We start from the raw sequence: 22,403 nt of genomic DNA, 5'->3' as shown, positions 1-22,403 counted from the left end.
GTGTCTGCAATATGGTCACTATAAATGAGCAATAACGTTTACGTAAGATATCTTTGCTATAAATGGCTGTGCTGAATTTACCAGTTTGTAATATATCTGGTTATCGTGCTTTTTATTTCATTCCATATTTAGTGTGCTGGTTTTTATTCAAGATGCTATATGTTGGCAAGGAGATGCTGGTAATTGGTAAAACGCTTGGAAATAACTTTCAGGGTTATGTAATAAATGGAGAGTTCAAGTGAATGCAAAGTTTAAGTCCAGAGCAGCCGAACTGAATTCATAGCTGATCTACAGAATATTTCCAGCTCGGCTATTTTGATCTTAAACTTGGATTTCACTTTGAATTCTCACTTTAGTGAATAATCCTGAATTCATTTTGTACTGACTGTTTCTTTTTATAAGGGATATAGGTACATCATTTATCAGGGATACTATGTGCTGTTACCAAGGCGACCACCGAGCTTATTTCATTTAATAAATGCACGTTTCGGAGCTGTAATCAATCAAATTTATTTTAACACAACCGGAAATATAGATATGCCATTATTTCTTAAAAAAAGATATTGAGGGCAACTAAAAACCTAATAACCCCTGGCTGTAATGAGTAAAATGTATATTGCTGTCTTCTTATAGTACAGACGATGTACTAACATTCCTATAATAATATATTGTTCCCTCAGCTTTGGACCAAGCTCCAATCCTCAGCCACATAGCATCCAGCTGCAAGCAGTGTTGCCCTTTGAAGACTACACTGGGTGTCACTGCCGCTTTAAGAGCAGTGCTGGGAGCTGAGCATGCTCAGAGTGCCAGGCCTGCATTGTGCTGGGATCCAGGCAGGGAGAAGCTGTCCATCAGGGCCATCACCAGCTCAGCCTCAGGACCTAGGACCTCACTGAATCTGTCTGTGCTGTGAGACAGTGTATCAATCATCTGATACAATGCATGCTGGGAGAGCAGCTCACACTGGCTGACCAGGTATACACTGTATCCCCAGCTGCTGAGAACTACAGCCCCCTTCATGCCATGCCACCCCCAAAGGCTGGCAAAGCATCATGGGAGATGCAGTCCTACAACAGATGGGGATCTCCCTTTTAGTCAGAGAGCTGATACACTCTATAGACATAGTAACATATGGCTGTATTTATCTATGGGGTATTAGCACATGTATCAGCCTGCAGGGAGGGAGCTGATAAAGGGACAGTCAGGAGAGGAATCACATCATTTCCTGTCATTTACAAACACAAAGAATTAGACTCCCTGCAATGGGGGAGAAGTCCAGGAAAGGCTTCTTGTTTCTGCCTATCTGAGGGTATAGATGGGGGGTTGACTGCTGGTATTAAAACGGGTCATGTTATCAGGGCAGTCATGGGCAACCTCTGGGCACCTGGCTGGAGGTGATGGGAGTTGCAGTCCACTGAAGTGAAATGAAACTATTTCTTATTTCTTCTTATTTTTTTCTATTTCTGCACTGTGTGCCAAGTATTGGGTAACACAGAGGTTCCCAATTAATTGTTCCCGTTGAACCCTTTGACGTAATGTGCTAACAACGTGTAACCCCCCAAATTGTTTGGCGCCCTAGCGCAGATAGTCAGGGCCGGTACAAGGATTTTTGCCACCCTAGGCAAAAACAAATCATTTGCCGATCCCACCCCCTACCCCGCATGTAGTGACATCACAATGTCCTACCCACATGATTCGGACATGTCATGACATCACGTATGTCCCATCCCTGAGGGACTGATTCTACAGCAGTCTGGACCACTGGCCAGTATTAAGGCTCTTTGCTTGTTCTGCCTGGGCAGCTCATTTGCCCAGACTCCAGTAGAGCCGCCACATGCTGCGCATATGCATGCGCAGCCCATTTTATTAGGGTGTGCACCAGGAAATTATTTCCTTGTGTTATTTTCTTATTGCTAGGTAAGTACCGTAAACATTTATTACAATGTTGGGTGGATGTTTGGTGTGGGTGTGTATCTTGTGCAGGGTTGCTGAACATGTTGTAGCTATGTGTGATGTGTATGTTGTGGCATTCTGTGCGTGTTGTATAACGCTGTGTAATGTGTGGGTAGCTGTGAGTGGTATTTGTAGCAGTGTGAGTAGCTGTGAGTGTCTGCGTGTGGGTAGCTGTGAGTGGTATTTGTAGCAGTGTGAGTAGCTGTGAGTGTCTGCCTGTGAGTAGCTGTGAGTGTCTGCGTGTGAGTAACTGTGAATGGTATTTGTAGCAGTGTGAGTAGCTGTGAGTGTCTGCGTGTGAGTAGCTGTGAGTGTCTGCGTGTGAGTAGCTGTGAGTGGTATTTGTAGCAGTGTGAATAGCTGTGAGTGTCTGCGTGTGAGTAGCTGTGAGTGGTATTTGTAGCAGTGTGAGTAGCTGTGAGTGTCTGTGTGTGAGTAGCTGTGAGTGTCTGCGTGTGAGTAGCGGTGAGTGGTATTTGTAGCAGTGTGAGTAGCTGTGAGTGGTATTTGTAGCAGTGTGAGTAGCTGTGAGTGTCTGCTTGTGGGTAGCTGTGAGTGGTATTTGTAGCAGTGTGCGTAGCTGTGAGTTTGGGCGGCGATGTACAGAAAATGTATGTGGGAAGTAGGGAAATTTCCATTTAGTACAGTGGCAGTATTGGAGGTCTGTGGCAGTATTGGGTAGTTAGGACCTGTAGTGGGGGGTCATGGGTTGTAGTGGGGTGCTAGTAGCATTGAGTGGTAAGGGACAATAGTAGGGGTTAGGGGCAATAGTGTGAGGTTAGAACCTGTAGTGGGGGGGGGTTAGGGGCAGTAATGAGGGTTTGTGGCAGTATTGGGTTAGGGGCAGAAGTAGGGGGTTGTGGCAGTATTGGGGGGGGGGGGGTTATGATCTATAATAGGGTGTTTGGGGCACTAGTGGGGGGTTAGGACTTTAAGGGATGTAGGGAGTTGAAAAGGGGATATGGGGAAGATTTTAAAATATATATTTTTTATCCAAAAATTAAACAAGAAAATTTAATTTTTCTCCCCCCTCCCTGAAACTTACCTTGGCCAAGGAGGGGAAATCAGGCTCCCTGTTTGTCCGGTGGGAAATGCAACTCCTTTCAGGAGGCGACAGGAAATGCATCAGAGCGTTGCCGCGGTAACCCACGGTAATGCTCTAATATAGCTTTGGCGGGCGGGGCGATACAGTGCCGGGCGGCTCAATACATTGACGCTCCCTCAATCGTTCTTTTCTGAGCGGCGTCGGTGCCTCTCTTATCAGTGCCGCGCGGCACAAACACATACACACACACACACACACTCATTGACAAACACACATACACACACTCACTGAGAAACACATACACTCTCAGTGACAAACACACATACATACACACTGACAAGCACATATGCACTCTCACTGACAAGAACACATGCACTCTCACTGACAAGCACACATTCACTCTCACTGACAAGCACACATGCACACTCACTGACAAACACACATACACACCCACTCACTGACAAACACACATGCAAACTCCTTAACAGACACACACACACACACACAATTATTATAATTTTTGTAAAATTTCTCTCCACCCCGCCTCTCTACCTTTTGGGAGTGCTGGCATGGATTCTCTATTTCTCTGGGGTCTTCTGGGCATGCAGTCCCTGGGGTTATTGTGGGGCTGCTGGGCTGAGCGTCTGGCGTGCGGTCCCTGGCATCCAGTGGAGCTGCTCGGCTGAGCGGCTGGCGTGCTGTCCCTGGGGTCCAGTGGGGCTGGCATGCGAGTGTACAGTGCTGGCGGCGAGGGAGCAGTGATCTTCCTGTTCAGCTCCCTCGCGCGCCTCTTAGTGATGCCGAAGTGATGTCATATTCCGGCTCCAGCATCACTGCGGTGTGAGCTGAGCAGGGGAGAGTGCTCCCTCGCCACCCATCTCAAGGATCAGTGGTGGCCATTTTTCCTCCCGAAATTGCGGTGAAACCCGATTTGTGTTCTTGCGGATCCCCAGGGTTCTGCAGAACACCGATTGGGAAACGCTGGGGTAACACAACCAATCTGTTATAATTCATCTTTTATCAGGGATACTTTGTGTTGTTACCAAGGCGACCGCATATCTTCATTCATGTAATAAATGCATGCTTCAGGACTGTAATCAGTCAAATGTACAATAAAAGCAAAGTAATATACATTATTTTAGAAACATCCCTGAATCAGTGATGTCTGGGGTTAGCACACAAAAAGTTATGGACTTCAATTCCCATAATGCTCCTGGTAAGCTTAGAACTGACAGCCTAAAATTGTGATGAATTTGGAAGCCTATATTACAATTTGAATGAAAGTTGCATTTATTTGTCCGAAATGATGGATCAGTTTTATTCCCACTAAAAGACTTCACTAAATACTAAATACGCCCACTCGTTTTAGTGACTTGGAGGTGAGACTAGGAGGCAGTAAGATCTGTTCTCAGAGTACATGTCACATTAGCAAAGTCCACTTGTATCTTCCACTCTTTAAACCTTTGACACACAGATACAATCAAACAGTTCATAAAAGTGCTGATAGGATTTGTAACACCGATCTAATACTTATTGGAAGGTAGTCATTAATTACAGAAGTTCTCTTGTTAATTATAATGTATGACTACAGGTAAAATTGTTTTTGGGGGTATTTTTTTTTTTTTTGTGTGCCAAATTTGATAAATCAATCATGTTGTTTTTTTTCCTTAATGTTCGTTACCTTTCTTATTTTTCTTTTATAGATTATGTCTATTTTGTTGTAATTATTACCATCCTTTTCGTTCCAGAAGAGATTTTATGATGAAACATTGAAGTGTAGAGGATTATGATCTTGCACTATTCACAAATTGGATGCCACGAGTCACAACCTGAGAAGCTCCTGAATTTGGTATCGTTTTAAAATACGTTTTTATTGTACTGTAATAGTTTGGAATCCTTTGTCTGTCAATTTCTAGAGATACATTTAAACTGGTCTGGATGTTTAGTGAATCTGAAAAAACACAGTTCGAATAAGTAATATATAATAATATATTAAAATTACTTTATTAAATGAGCGCTCTAAGTACTAAAACCACAACAAATCAATGTCATGTTTATGTTGCAAATAGACTTTAGGCTCTAACCCACATTTTTTGTCAAATTTTTGGATCAGTTTGAGAAAAGCAGGACATTTACCAGCGCCGTAGCCTGTTCCCTCTACAGCATTGATAATAGAGAATTGTTTTGTTTTGTGAATATTAATTCTGTCCAAACTCTATGCAGAGTTCTGAGAACTGCTTAACCCCTTAAGGACCAAACTTCTGGAATAAAAGGGAATCATGACATGTCACGCATGTCATGTGTCCTTAAGGGGTTAAAGGGGCACTATAGTCACCGAAACAACTACAGCTCATTGTATTTGTTCTGGTGAATAGAATCATTCCCTTCAGGCTTTTTACAGTAAACACTATTTTCATTACATTAGAGCCTGGAGATACCTCCACTGGCTTCTCCCCATTTGGCTGCTAGAGGTGCTTCCTGGGTCAGTGCTGCACAGTGTTACTGACATTCAGTGTCTCCACTCCCTGCATGCTGACACTGAACTTTCCTCATAGAGATTAATTGATTGAATGTAGGAGATGCTGATTGGCCAGGGCTGTGTTTGAATTGTGCTGGCTCTGCCCCTGATCTGCTTTCTTGACAGTGTCAGTCAATCCAATGCTTTCCTATGGGAAAGCACTGTGATTGGCTCAGACCACCACTTCTAATAATGTCAGCCAAGCAGGCAGATCAGGGGCAGAGCCAGCAACAGCAGACTGGAGAAAGGTAAGATTATACTATATTTACAGGGGGAAGGGGAGGAGGGGTGGCAGGCGGGCTAGATGCTGTTTGTGTTCCTGACCCTATAGTGTTCCTTTAACATTCTTTAATTCACACATTATAAAAGTACTGACAGGTCTAGAAATAATTAAATTCACATCTGGAATTATAAAGAAATAGGTCCCTTATTCAGAGACTCACATTTCTATAAGAACCTGAAAATAGTAAAATTTAATAAATGAAAGGAATGAAAAAAATCATCAGTTAAAACATCTACATTGGGATTGCTACAGTTTTAATATGCATACAAATACAGAGATTACAGTTACAAACTCCAAGGATGTGTCTGTGATAACGTAACACGTTTGTGGAAGCAGTTTCCACATGTTGCACAGAATGAATGTCTGTCAGTTTGATAGATTGTCTCCCAGAACCACGGTATCCATTAAACAGTCATATTCTCCAGGATTACCTTCTTCCATAGTGTTATATGTTTTATTACATGTATATATACACAGTGACAAATGAATGCCTTTACATGTAACAGAGCTCACAAAATGCACAATGTATGTAGCAGGGATAACCTGTCTGGATGCTGTGTCCCTCGGATCGACCTCAGATTTTTAACCCGGATGAAGAACCGAATGACTGGAGAGACGCTGAAGGATTAACCCGCTAGCTGTTTAAGTCCTGCAGACTGGACCCAACATTCACCGACACGTTTCACCCAACTAATAGTGATTTGTCAAGACGTAGCATGGCCCACTAATACTGAAATCAGACACTTTGTAGGAGTGAGTAACTTATATTAACACTGTTTTACTGAGGCAATTCCAATGTGGATGTTTTAACTGGAGTGAGGTGTTTTTTCTGGTTTAACTGCTAAATGTATTGCTGCCAATTTATATTTTTTATTAGTTACTCAGCTTTTTATATTTTATCTGCACTTGATTTGCACTTTCTTATTCTACTTATTTAAAATGATAAAACATTTCCTGCTCAGTCTGATGTTATGCAAGAGGGCCAGCACGGCTTTGGCAAATTACCAGTGGGTTTCTCATTGATGTGTATTTACCATTTTCTTTGCAAATATACACAAGGGAAGCATGTCTGAGGAGAGTTTACATTGGTAAACAAAAGGGACCTTTTAGATTAAATTTTCCGTAAATTACTGCCAGAACTGTCACCATCTGCGCCCAAATCTTCTGGCTTCACATTTTGGCAGCCGCATGGGCTCCGAGTTACATCATGGTCCATGTGACCCTTGTGTTCTCATCTTCACAGAATGATGCCTAACAAAAAAAATTAAAATCACAGAAACTGTCTCTATGAGATATCAATGCTGATGGACATTTTTGTTGACTGGCTTAAAATTGTGTCGCAAGAAAATGCAGATGAGGTCAGGGATTGATTGATATCAGTGGGAGAGTTTACCAGTTTGTATGCTGGTGATACTATGACATTTATTCACTAAAATGTGAATTGTCGGGAATTAATTCCAAATTTTTGGTCAATATAGCTGAATTGAAAGCATTGCTAAATTGGAAAAAAAAAAATTCTAGTTATATGATTGTGTCCTAAAATGTGAAATTCACTTTGAATCTGTGCAAATTCATACTTTTCTGAATAACCATATTTGTCATTTTGTCAAACTTATATTTTATTAATAACTTTAATACTGAACGAAATATTAAATAAATCCCAACATGACTCATCACCAGTTTGTAACACAGAATGTGTCTATTGTAAAATGAAAGCTACATGACTAACTAAGGAAACTGAACAATTTTCCATAAGAGGAATTGACAGTCACCAAGCTACGGATAATTCATTAGCGCCAATTGCACCATACCAAATCTACCACCTGGTGCTGACTTTGCGAGACAGCAAATGGATCTCGTATAAAAGATATCTTCTTCTGTACATAGTCAAACTAATCTCCACAAGTTAAGCATTCATTGTATGTAATATCATTTAAATTGGTTCATTAATAGAGAAAGTTATTGACTCCTCAAACACTACTCTGAATTTTGTTCCACCCTCTATTTTCTAAAATCAAATACAGAGTTTCTGTTAGGTGATGCTAATCATACATATTGATCTGACGGCTTATCAAGACGTGATCTTTGCTCCTTGTCAATCTAACAGAAACAATGTATTATGTGCCTTGTCGTGCCAGGACTGAACTGAATGATGATGTAATTTGCTGAATATTAAATATTTTATAAAACGTAAATGAAGCATCACATGAAAATAGGGAAAATGTATTTATACTTACCGTAATTTTATTTTCCTGGCTATTATTCATGGCAGTATTTAACATATGGGTTTAGCTCCTCCCTCTAACCCTCAGGACAGGAAACACAAACAATTAAGCATACCTTCCCCTGGTATAATAGGAACCCCATCAGCCATCACACCTCAGTCTTTTTTCCTGTCCTGATAGCCCTAGGACAGTTGTTATTTTTTATTTTTTTCCTCCCTGATCTAAGGGTTAAAGTTTTTTTCTTTATGCTCACCTGATCATGCTGCTATGATCTTCACCCTGTGGAGGTCAGCCTCCCTCCACAGGAAGCACAGGCACATGTAGCCCTTTCTATGTATGAGTTGGGAACCCCTGGGAGCCATGGTGGGTAGTCCCCCTGGCATCTGGAGCCTGTGTTCGCCAGGATTAAGCCTCCAGACCTCGATCAGACGATCATCCATCTGGTAAGACGCCCGCGCATGCGCAATGGCCACGGCCGGATTTTCAAAATCCAAGAGATTTCTTGAATGAGGGCAAATATGCCGAAAACCGGCCATGGCCATTGTGCATGCGCGGGTGTCTTATCGGATGGATGATCGTCTGATTGAGGTCTGGAGGCTTAATCCTGGCGAACACAGGCTCCAGATGACAGGGGAACTACCCACCATGGCTCCCAGGGGTTCCCAATTCCCGTAAAGAAAGGGCTACATTTGCCTGGGCTTCCTGTGGAGGGAGGCTGACCTCCACAGGGTGAAGATCATAGCAGCATGATCAGGTGAGCATAAACAAAAAAACTTTAACCCTTAGATCAGGGAGGAAAAAAAAAAACATAACAACTGTCCTAAGGCTATCAGGACAGGAAAAAAACTGAGGTGTGATGGCTGATGGGGTTCCTATTATACCAGGGGAAGGTAGGCTTAATTGTTTAATTGTTTGTGTTTCCTGTCCTGAGGGTTAGAGGGAGGAGCTAAACCCATATGTTAAATGCTGCCATGATTAGCCAGGAAAACAAGATTCACACACGTTATAGTTGATTTTTCAATGTTTTATTGAGTGGTGTGATAGTAGAGTGAAAGTTCCCTTTAAAATGCAGAACTTTGTGTTATTATCCATAGTGGATTCATTTTTCTCCTTTGTTTACTATGAAATATTCCCAATACAAAGCACTATTTCATTAACGTTAACAATTGTTAACACAAGATGCATTCTCTTTTTATAGGTCAAAGAAAATCTGGTGAATTTAAGAACTGTCTCCAGATTCATTGGCATACAGTGACTGCAGGCTGAAACTTGCTGAGCAGGGAGAAAGTCACTGGTTCTAGACAAGGCGTAATTTACAGACAAAGCAGGAGGATCTGAATCATTCAACGGCCTCGGTGCACCAGGTGAAATATATCCCTTCTTATGTTGGAACTGAGTGAATACAGTGAGACATTCCACTTCCTATAAATACAGTGTGATAGAATGCAGTGAGACATTCCACTTCCTATAAATGCAGTGTGATAGAATGCAGTGAGACATTCCACTTCCTATAAATACAGTGTGATGGAATGCAGTGAGACATTCCACTTCCTATAAATACAGTGTGATAGAATGCAGTGAGACATTCCACTTCCTATAAATACAGTGTGATGGAATGCAGTGAGACATTCCACTTCCTATAAATACAGTGTGATGGAATGCAGTGAGACATTCCACTTCCTATAAATACAGTGTGATAGAATGCAGTGAGACATTCCACTTCCTATAAATACAGTGTGATGGAATGCAGTGAGACATTCCACTTCCTATAAATACAGTGTGATAGAATGCAGTGAGACATTCCACTTCCTATAAATACAGTGTGATAGAATGCAGTGAGACATTCCACTTCCTATAAATACAGTGTGATAGAATGCAGTGAGACATTCCACTTCCTATAAATGCAGTGTGATAGAATGCAGTGAGACATTCCATTTCCTATAAATACAGTGTGATAGAATGCAGTGAGACATTCCACTTCCTATAAATGCAGTGTGATAGAATGCAGTGAGACATTCCACTTCCTATAAATACAGTGTGATGGAATGCAGTGAGACATTCCACTTCCTATAAATACAGTGTGATGGAATGCAGTGAGACATTCCACTTCCTATAAATACAGTGTGATAGAATGCAGTGAGACATTCCACTTCCTATAAATACAGTGTGATGGAATGCAGTGAGACATTCCACTTCCTATAAATACAGTGTGATAGAATGCAGTGAGACATTCCACTTCCTATAAATACAGTGTGATAGAATGCAGTGAGACATTCCACTTCCTATAAATACAGTGTGATGGAATGCAGTGAGACATTCCACTTCCTATAAATACAGTGTGATAGAATGCAGTGAGACATTCCACTTCCTATAAATACAGTGTGATGGAATGCAGTGAGACATTCCACTTCCTATAAATACAGTGTGATAGAATGCAGTGAGACATTCCACTTCCTATAAATACAGTGTGATAGAATGCAGTGAGACATTCCACTTCCTATAAATACAGTGTGATAGAATGCAGTGAGACATTCCACTTCCTATAAATGCAGTGTGATAGAATGCAGTGAGACATTCCATTTCCTATAAATACAGTGTGATAGAATGCAGTGAGACATTCCACTTCCTATAAATGCAGTGTGATAGAATGCAGTGAGACATTCCACTTCCTATAAATACAGTGTGATGGAATGCAGTGAGACATTCCACTTCCTATAAATACAGTGTGATGGAATGCAGTGAGACATTCCACTTCCTATAAATACAGTGTGATAGAATGCAGTGAGACATTCCACTTCCTATAAATACAGTGTGATGGAATGCAGTGAGACATTCCACTTCCTATAAATACAGTGTGATAGAATGCAGTGAGACATTCCACTTCCTATAAATACAGTGTGATAGAATGCAGTGAGACATTCCACTTCCTATAAATACAGTGTGATAGAATGCAGTGAGACATTCCACTTCCTATAAATGCAGTGTGATAGAATGCAGTGAGACATTCCATTTCCTATAAATGCAGTGTGCTGGAATGCAGTGATACATTCCACTTCCTATAAATGCAGTGTGATAGAATGCAGTGAGACATTCCACTTCCTATAAATACAGTGTGATAGAATGCACTGAGACATTCCACTTCCTATAAATGCAGTGTGATAGAATGCAGTGAGACATTCCACTTCCTATAAATGCAGTGATAGAATGCAGTGAGACATTCCATTTCCTATAAATGCAGTGTGATAGAATGCAGTGAGACATTCCACTTCCTATAAATGCAGTGTGATAGAATGCACTGAGACATTCCACTTCCTATAAATACAGTGTGATAGAATGCAGTGAGACATTCCACTTCCTATAAATACAGTGTGATAGAATGCAGTGAGGCATTCCACTTCCTATAAATGCAGTGTGATAGAATGCAGTGAGACATTCCATTTCCTATAAATGCAGTGTGATAGAATGCAGTGAAACATTCCACTGCCTATAAATGCAGTGTGATAGAATGCACCGAGGCATTCCACTTCCTATAAATGCAGTGTGATAGAATGCACTGAGACATTCCACTTCCTATAAATACAGTGATAGAATGCAGTGAGACATTCCACTTCCTATAAATGCAGTGTGATAGAATGCAGTGAGACATTCCACTTCCTATAAATACAGTGTGATAGAATGCAGTGAGACATTCCACTTCCTATAAATACAGTGTGATAGAATGCACTGAGACAGTCCACTTCCTATAAATACAGTGATAGAATGCAGTGAGACATTCCACTTCCTATAAATGCAGTGTGATAGAATGCACTGAGACATTCCACTTCCTATAAATACAGTGTGATAGAATGCAGTGAGACATTCCACTTCCTTTAAATACAGTGTGATAGAATGCAGTGAGACATTCCACTTCCTATAAATACAGTGTGATAGAATGCAGTGAGGCATTCCACTTCCTATAAATGCAGTGTGATAGAATGCAGTGAGACATTCCATTTCCTATAAATGCAGTGTGATAGAATGCAGTGAAACATTCCACTGCCTATAAATGCAGTGTGATAGAATGCACCGAGGCATTCCACTTCCTATAAATGCAGTGTGATAGAATGCAGTGAGACATTCCACTTCCTATAAATGCAGTGTGATAGAATGCAGTGAGACATTCCACTTCCTATAAATACAGTGTGATAGAATGCACTGAGACATTCCACTTCCTATAAATACAGTGATAGAATGCAGTGAGACATTCCACTTCCTATAAATGCAGTGTGATAGAATGCACTGAGACATTCCACTTCCTATAAATACAGTGTGATAGAATGCAGTGAGACATTCCACTTCCTTTAAATACAGTGTGATAGAATGCAGTGAGGCATTCCACTTCCTATAAATGCAGTGTGATAGAATGCAGTGAGACATTCCATTTCCTATAAATGCAGTGAAACATTCCACTGCCTGTAAATGCAGTGTGATAGAATGCACTGAGGCATTCCACTTCCTATAAATGCAGTGTGATAGAATGCACTGAGACATTCCACTTCCTATAAATACAGTGATAGAATGCAGTGAGACATTCCACTTCCTATAAATAGAGGGTGATAGAATGCAGTGAGACATTCCACTTCCTATAAATGCAGTGTGATAGAATGCAGTGAGACATTCCACTTCCTATAAATGCAGTGTGATAGAATGCAGTGAGACATTCCACTTCCTATAAATAGAGGGTGATAGAATGCAGTGAGACATTCCACTTCCTATAAATATAGGGTGATAGAATGCAGTGAGACATTCCACTTCCTAACAGTGTGATAGAATGCAGTGAGACATTCCACTTCCTATAGAGTGTTATAGAATGCAGTGAGACATTCCACTTCCTATAAATACAGTTTGATAGAATGCAGCGAGACATTCCACTTTTTATAAATACAGTGTGATAGAATGCAGCGAGACATTTCACTTCCTATAAATACAGTGTGATAGAATGCAGTGAGACATTCCACTTCCTACAAATACAGTGTGATAGAATGCAGTGAGACATTTCACTACCTATAAATACAGTGTGATAGAATGCTGTGTGGATATTCCACTTCCTATAAATACAGTGTGATAGAATGCAGTGAGACATTCCACTTCCTATAAATACAGTGTGATAGAATGCAGTGAGGCATTCCACTTCCTATAAATGCAGTGTGATAGAATGCAGTGAGACATTCCATTTCCTATAAATGCAGTGTGATAGAATGCAGTGAAACATTCCACTGCCTGTAAATGCAGTGTGATAGAATGCACCGAGGCATTCCACTTCCTATAAATGCAGTGTGATAGAATGCACTGAGACATTCCACTTCCTATAAATACAGTGATAGAATGCAGTGAGACATTCCACTTCCTATAAATGCAGTGTGATAGAATGCAGTGATACATTCCACTTCCTATAAATGCAGTGTGATAGAATGCAGTGAGACATTCCACTTCCTATAAATACAGTGTGATGGAATGCAGTGGGACATTCCACTTCCTATAAATACAGGGTGATAAAATGCAGTGAGACATTCCACTTCCTATAAATACAGTGTGATAGAATGCAGCGAGACATTCCACTTCCTATAAATACAGTGTGATAGAATGCAGTGAGACATTCCACTTCCTATAAATACAGTGTGATAGAATGCAGTGAGACATTCCACTTCCTATAAATACAGTGTGATAGAATGCAGTGAGACATTCCACTTCCTATAAATGCAGTGTGATAGAATGCAGTGAGACATTCCATTTCCTATAAATGCAGTGTGCTGGAATGCAGTGAGACATTCCACTTCCTATAAATGCAGTGTGATAGAATGCAGTGAGACATTCCACTTCCTATAAATACAGTGTGATAGAATGCAGTGAGACATTCCACTTCCTATAAATGCAGTGATAGAATGCAGTGAGACATTCCATTTCCTATAAATGCAGTGTGATAGAATGCAGTGAGACATTCCACTTCCTATAAATGCAGTGTGATAGAATGCAGTGAAACATTCCACTGCCTATAAATGCAGTGTGATAGAATGCAGTGAGACATTCCACTTCCTATAAATGCAGTGTGATAGAATGCAGTGAGACATTCCATTTCCTATAAATGCAGTGTGCTGGAATGCAGTGAGACATTCCACTTCCTATAAATGCAGTGTGATAGAATGCACTGAGACATTCCACTTCCTATAAATACAGTGTGATAGAATGCAGTGAGACATTCCACTTCCTATAAATACAGTGTGATAGAATGCAGTGAGGCATTCCACTTCCTATAAATGCAGTGTGATAGAATGCAGCGAGACATTCCATTTCCTATAAATGCAGTGTGATAGAATGCAGTGAAACATTCCACTGCCTATAAATGCAGTGTGATAGAATGCACCGAGGCATTCCACTTCCTATAAATGCAGTGTGATAGAATGCACTGAGACATTCCACTTCCTATAAATACAGTGATAGAATGCAGTGAGACATTCCACTTCCTATAAATGCAGTGTGATAGAATGCAGTGAGACATTCCACTTCCTATAAATGCAGTGTGATAGAATGCAGTGAGACATTCCACTTCCTATAAATGCAGTGTGATAGAATGCAGTGAGACATTCCACTTCCTATAAATACAGTGTGATAGAATGCACTGAGACATTCCACTTCCTATAAATACAGTGATAGAATGCAGTGAGACATTCCACTTCCTATAAATGCAGTGTGATAGAATGCACTGAGACATTCCACTTCCTATAAATACAGTGTGATAGAATGCAGTGAGACATTCCACTTCCTTTAAATACAGTGTGATAGAATGCAGTGAGACATTCCACTTCCTATAAATACAGTGTGATAGAATGCAGTGAGGCATTCCACTTCCTATAAATGCAGTGTGATAGAATGCAGTGAGACATTCCATTTCCTATAAATGCAGTGTGATAGAATGCAGTGAAACATTCCACTGCCTATAAATGCAGTGTGATAGAATGCACCGAGGCATTCCACTTCCTATAAGTGCAGTGTGATAGAATGCACTGAGACATTCCACTTCCTATAAATACAGTGTGATGGAATGCAGTGAGACATTCCACTTCCTATAAATACAGTGTGATGGAATGCAGTGAGACATTCCACTTCCTATAAATACAGTGTGATAGAATGCAGTGAGACATTCCACTTCCTATAAATACAGTGTGATGGAATGCAGTGAGACATTCCACTTCCTATAAATACAGTGTGATAGAATGCAGTGAGACATTCCACTTCCTATAAATACAGTGTGATAGAATGCAGTGAGACATTCCACTTCCTATAAATACAGTGTGATAGAATGCAGTGAGACATTCCACTTCCTATAAATGCAGTGTGATAGAATGCAGTGAGACATTCCATTTCCTATAAATACAGTGTGATAGAATGCAGTGAGACATTCCACTTCCTATAAATGCAGTGTGATAGAATGCAGTGAGACATTCCACTTCCTATAAATACAGTGTGATGGAATGCAGTGAGACATTCCACTTCCTATAAATACAGTGTGATGGAATGCAGTGAGACATTCCACTTCCTATAAATACAGTGTGATAGAATGCAGTGAGACATTCCACTTCCTATAAATACAGTGTGATGGAATGCAGTGAGACATTCCACTTCCTATAAATACAGTGTGATAGAATGCAGTGAGACATTCCACTTCCTATAAATACAGTGTGATAGAATGCAGTGAGACATTCCACTTCCTATAAATACAGTGTGATAGAATGCAGTGAGACATTCCACTTCCTATAAATGCAGTGTGATAGAATGCAGTGAGACATTCCATTTCCTATAAATGCAGTGTGCTGGAATGCAGTGATACATTCCACTTCCTATAAATGCAGTGTGATAGAATGCAGTGAGACATTCCACTTCCTATAAATACAGTGTGATAGAATGCAGTGAGACATTCCACTTCCTATAAATGCAGTGTGATAGAATGCACTGAGACATTCCACTTCCTATAAATACAGTGTGATAGAATGCAGTGAGACATTCCACTTCCTTTAAATACAGTGTGATAGAATGCAGTGAGACATTCCACTTCCTATAAATACAGTGTGATAGAATGCAGTGAGGCATTCCACTTCCTATAAATGCAGTGTGATAGAATGCAGTGAGACATTCCATTTCCTATAAATGCAGTGTGATAGAATGCAGTGAAACATTCCACTGCCTATAAATGCAGTGTGATAGAATGCACCGAGGCATTCCACTTCCTATAAATGCAGTGTGATAGAATGCAGTGAGACATTCCACTTCCTATAAATGCAGTGTGATAGAATGCAGTGAGACATTCCACTTCCTATAAATACAGTGTGATAGAATGCACTGAGACATTCCACTTCCTATAAATACAGTGATAGAATGCAGTGAGACATTCCACTTCCTATAAATGCAGTGTGATAGAATGCACTGAGACATTCCACTTCCTATAAATACAGTGTGATAGAATGCAGTGAGACATTCCACTTCCTTTAAATACAGTGTGATAGAATGCAGTGAGGCATTCCACTTCCTATAAATGCAGTGTGATAGAATGCAGTGAGACATTCCATTTCCTATAAATGCAGTGAAACATTCCACTGCCTGTAAATGCAGTGTGATAGAATGCACTGAGGCATTCCACTTCCTATAAATGCAGTGTGATAGAATGCACTGAGACATTCCACTTCCTATAAATACAGTGATAGAATGCAGTGAGACATTCCACTTCCTATAAATAGAGGGTGATAGAATGCAGTGAGACATTCCACTTCCTATAAATGCAGTGTGATAGAATGCAGTGAGACATTCCACTTCCTATAAATGCAGTGTGATAGAATGCAGTGAGACATTCCACTTCCTATAAATAGAGGGTGATAGAATGCAGTGAGACATCCCACTTCCTATAAATATAGGGTGATAGAATGCAGTGAGACATTCCACTTCCTAACAGTGTGATAGAATGCAGTGAGACATTCCACTTCCTATAGAGTGTTATAGAATGCAGTGAGACATTCCACTTCCTATAAATACAGTTTGATAGAATGCAGCGAGACATTCCACTTTTTATAAATACAGTGTGATAGAATGCAGCGAGACATTTCACTTCCTATAAATACAGTGTGATAGAATGCAGTGAGACATTCCACTTCCTACAAATACAGTGTGATAGAATGCAGTGAGACATTTCACTACCTATAAATACAGTGTGATAGAATGCTGTGTGGATATTCCACTTCCTATAAATACAGTGTGATAGAATGCAGTGAGACATTCCACTTCCTATAAATACAGTGTGATAGAATGCAGTGAGGCATTCCACTTCCTATAAATGCAGTGTGATAGAATGCAGTGAGACATTCCATTTCCTATAAATGCAGTGTGATAGAATGCAGTGAAACATTCCACTGCCTGTAAATGCAGTGTGATAGAATGCACCGAGGCATTCCACTTCCTATAAATGCAGTGTGATAGAATGCACTGAGACATTCCACTTCCTATAAATACAGTGATAGAATGCAGTGAGACATTCCACTTCCTATAAATGCAGTGTGATAGAATGCAGTGATACATTCCACTTCCTATAAATGCAGTGTGATAGAATGCAGTGAGACATTCCACTTCCTATAAATACAGTGTGATGGAATGCAGTGGGACATTCCACTTCCTATAAATACAGGGTGATAAAATGCAGTGAGACATTCCACTTCCTATAAATACAGTGTGATAGAATGCAGCGAGACATTCCACTTCCTATAAATACAGTGTGATAGAATGCAGTGAGACATTCCACTTCCTATAAATACAGTGTGATAGAATGCAGTGAGACATTCCACTTCCTATAAATACAGTGTGATAGAATGCAGTGAGACATTCCACTTCCTATAAATGCAGTGTGATAGAATGCAGTGAGACATTCCATTTCCTATAAATGCAGTGTGCTGGAATGCAGTGAGACATTCCACTTCCTATAAATGCAGTGTGATAGAATGCAGTGAGACATTCCACTTCCTATAAATACAGTGTGATAGAATGCAGTGAGACATTCCACTTCCTATAAATGCAGTGATAGAATGCAGTGAGACATTCCATTTCCTATAAATGCAGTGTGATAGAATGCAGTGAGACATTCCACTTCCTATAAATGCAGTGTGATAGAATGCACTGAGACATTCCACTTCCTATAAATACAGTGTGATAGAATGCAGTGAGACATTCCACTTCCTATAAATACAGTGTGATAGAATGCAGTGAGGCATTCCACTTCCTATAAATGCAGTGTGATAGAATGCAGCGAGACATTCCATTTCCTATAAATGCAGTGTGATAGAATGCAGTGAAACATTCCACTGCCTATAAATGCAGTGTGATAGAATGCACCGAGGCATTCCACTTCCTATAAATGCAGTGTGATAGAATGCACTGAGACATTCCACTTCCTATAAATACAGTGATAGAATGCAGTGAGACATTCCACTTCCTATAAATGCAGTGTGATAGAATGCAGTGAGACATTCCACTTCCTATAAATGCAGTGTGATAGAATGCAGTGAGACATTCCACTTCCTATAAATGCAGTGTGATAGAATGCAGTGAGACATTCCACTTCCTATAAATACAGTGTGATAGAATGCACTGAGACATTCCACTTCCTATAAATACAGTGATAGAATGCAGTGAGACATTCCACTTCCTATAAATGCAGTGTGATAGAATGCACTGAGACATTCCACTTCCTATAAATACAGTGTGATAGAATGCAGTGAGACATTCCACTTCCTTTAAATACAGTGTGATAGAATGCAGTGAGACATTCCACTTCCTATAAATACAGTGTGATAGAATGCAGTGAGGCATTCCACTTCCTATAAATGCAGTGTGATAGAATGCAGTGAGACATTCCATTTCCTATAAATGCAGTGTGATAGAATGCAGTGAAACATTCCACTGCCTATAAATGCAGTGTGATAGAATGCACCGAGGCATTCCACTTCCTATAAGTGCAGTGTGATAGAATGCACTGAGACATTCCACTTCCTATAAATACAGTGATAGAATGCAGTGAGACATTTCACTTCCTATAAATGCAGTGTGATAGAATGCAGTGAGACATTCCACTTCCTATAAATGCAGTGTGATAGAATGCAGTGAGACATTCCACTTCCTATAAATACAGTGTGATAGAATGCACTGAGACATTCCACTTCCTATAAATACAGTGATAGAATGCAGTGAGACATTCCACTTCCTATAAATGCAGTGTGATAGAATGCACTGAGACATTCCACTTCCTATAAATACAGTGTGATAGAATGCAGTGAGACATTCCACTTCCTTTAAATACAGTGTGATAGAATACAGTGAGGCATTCCACTTCCTATAAATGCAGTGTGATATAATGCAGTGAGACATTCCATTTCCTATAAATGCAGTGTGATAGAATGCAGTGAAACATTCCACTGCCTGTAAATGCAGTGTGATAGAATGCACCGAGGCATTCCACTTCCTATAAATGCAGTGTGATAGAATGCACTGAGACATTCCACTTCCTATAAATACAGTGATAGAATGCAGTGAGACATTCCACTTCCTATAAATGCAGTGTGATAGAATGCAGTGAGACATTCCACTTCCTATAAATGCAGTGAGACATTCCACTTCCTATACATACAGTGTGATGGAATACAGTGGGACATTCCACTTCCTATAAATACAGGGTGATAAAATGCAGTGAGACATTCCACTTCCTATAAATAGAGGGTGATAGAATGCAGTGAGACATTCCACTTCCTATAAATATAGGGTGATAGAATGCAGTGAGACATTCCACTTCCTAACAGTGTGATAGAATGCAGTGAGACATTCCACTTCCTATAGAGTGTTATAGAATGCAGTGAGACATTCCACTTCCTATAAATACAGTTTGATAGAATGCAGCGAGACATTCCACTTTTTATAAATACAGTGTGATAGAATGCAGCGAGACATTTCACTTCCTATAAATACAGTGTGATAGAATGCAGTGAGACATTCCACTTCCTACAAATACAGTGTGATAGAATGCAGTGAGACATTTCACTACCTATAAATACAGTGTGATAGAATGCTGTGTGGATATTCCACTTCCTATAAATACAGTGTGATAGAATGCAGTGAGACATTCCACTTCCTATAAATACAGTGTGATAGAATGCAGTGAGGCATTCCACTTCCTATAAATGCAGTGTGATAGAATGCATTGAGACATTCCATTTCCTATAAATGCAGTGTGATAGAATGCAGTGAAACATTCCACTGCCTGTAAATGCAGTGTGATAGAATGCACCGAGGCATTCCACTTCCTATAAATGCAGTGTGATAGAATGCACTGAGACATTCCACTTCCTATAAATACAGTGATAGAATGCAGTGAGACATTCCACTTCCTATAAATGCAGTGTGATAGAATGCAGTGAGACATTCCACTTCCTATAAATGCAGTGTGATAGAATGCAGTGAGACATTCCACTTCCTATAAATACAGTGTGATGGAATGCAGTGGGACATTCCACTTCCTATAAATACAGGGTGATAAAATGCAGTGAGACATTCCACTTCCTATAAATAGAGGGTGATAGAATGCAGTGAGACATTCCACTTCCTATAAATATAGGGTGATAGAATGCAGTGAGACATTCCACTTCCTAACAGTGTGATAGAATGCAGTGAGACATTCCACTTCCTATAGAGTGTTATAGAATGCAGTGAGACATTCCACTTCCTATAAATACAGTTTGATAGAATGCAGCGAGACATTCCACTTTCTATAAATACAGTGTGATAGAATGCAGCGAGACATTTCACTTACTATAAATACAGTGTGATAGAATGCAGTGAGACATTCCACTTCCTACAAATACAGTGTGATAGAATGCAGTGAGACATTTCACTACCTATAAATACAGTGTGATAGAATGCTGTGTGGATATTCCACTTCCTATAAATACAGTGTGATAGAATGCAGTGAGACATTCCACTTCCTATGAATACAGTGTGATAGAATGCAGTGAGATATTCCACTTCCTATAGACTGTGATAGAATGCAGTGAGACATTCCACTTCCTACAAATACAGAGTGATAGAATGCAGTGAGACATTCCACTTCCTATAAATACAGTGTGATAGAATGCAGCGAGACATTTCACTTCCTATAAATACAGTGTGATAGAATGCAGTAAGACATTCCACTTCCTATAAATACAGTGTGATAGAATGCAGTGTGGATATTCCACTTCCTATAAATACAGTGTGATAGAATACAGTTAGACAGTAAGACATTCCACTTTCTATAAATACAGAGTGATAGAATGCAGTGTGGGTATTCCACTTTCTATAAATACAGTGTGATAGAATACAGTGAGACATTCCACTTCCTATAAATGCAGTGTGATAGAATGCAGCGAGACATTTCCCTTCCTATAAATACAGTGTGATAGAATGCAGTGAGACATTCCACTTCCTATAAATACAGTGTGATAGAATGCAGTGTGGATATTCCACTTCCTATAAATACAGTGTGATAGAATGCACCGAGGCATTCCACTTCCTATAAATGCAGTGTGATAGAATGCACTGAGACATTCCACTTCCTATAAATACAGTGATAGAATGCACTGAGACATTCCACTTCCTATAAATACAGTGATAGAATGCAGTGAGACATTCCACTTCCTATAAATACAGTGTGATGGAATGCAGTGGGACATTCCACTTCCTATAAATACAGGGTGATAAAATGCAGTGAGACATTCCACTTCCTATAAATAGAGGGTGATAGAATGCAGTGAGACATTCCACTTCCTATAAATAGAGAGTGATAGAATGCAGTGAGACATTCCACTTCCTATAAATATAGGGTGATAGAATGCAGTGAGACATTCCACTTCCTATCAGTGTGATAGAATGCAGTGAGACATTCCACTTCCTATACAGTGTTATAGAATGCAGTGAGACATTCCACTTCCTATAAATACAGTTTGATTGAATGCAGCGAGACATTCCACTTTCTATAAATACAGTGTGATAGAATGCAGTGAGACATTCCACTTCCTACAAATACAGTGTGATAGAATGCAGTGAGACATTTCACTACCTATAAATACAGTGTGATAGAATGCTGTGTGGATATTCCACTTCCTATAAATACAGTGTGATAGAATGCAGTGAGACATTCCACTTCCTGTAAATACAGTGTGATAGAATGCAGTGAGATATTCCACTTCCTATAGACTGTGATAGAATGCAGTGAGACATTCCACTTCCTACAAATACAGAGTGATAGAATGCAGTGAGACATTCCACTTCCTATAAATA

At 40.0% G+C, this 22,403-nt stretch overlaps 1 protein-coding gene across 3 annotated transcripts in view; it reads left to right on the top strand.

The window, feature by feature from the left end:
• Positions 1-818: 818 nt before the first annotated feature.
• The window catches only part of SEC22C (SEC22 homolog C, vesicle trafficking protein), a 46,371-nt gene continuing 24,786 nt past the window's right edge, over positions 819-22,403 (top strand). The window contains exons 1-3 of one of the 3 annotated variants that reach the window (XM_063452800.1): positions 819-975; positions 4,750-4,847; positions 9,223-9,388. The gene's annotated coding sequence lies outside the window, so the exon portion shown is untranslated. Of the gene's footprint in view, positions 976-4,746; positions 4,848-6,404; positions 6,553-9,222; positions 9,389-22,403 lie in introns of those variants that run through there. The other 2 variants (XM_063452799.1, XM_063452801.1) reach the window with 2 other exon arrangements.

This window comes from Pelobates fuscus, chromosome 4 (genome assembly GCF_036172605.1).
Source record: "Pelobates fuscus isolate aPelFus1 chromosome 4, aPelFus1.pri, whole genome shotgun sequence".
Lineage (NCBI taxonomy): Eukaryota > Metazoa > Chordata > Amphibia > Anura > Pelobatidae > Pelobates > Pelobates fuscus.
The sequence above is the reverse complement of the archived record's forward strand: the minus strand, read 5'-3'. Positions and strand labels throughout refer to the sequence as shown.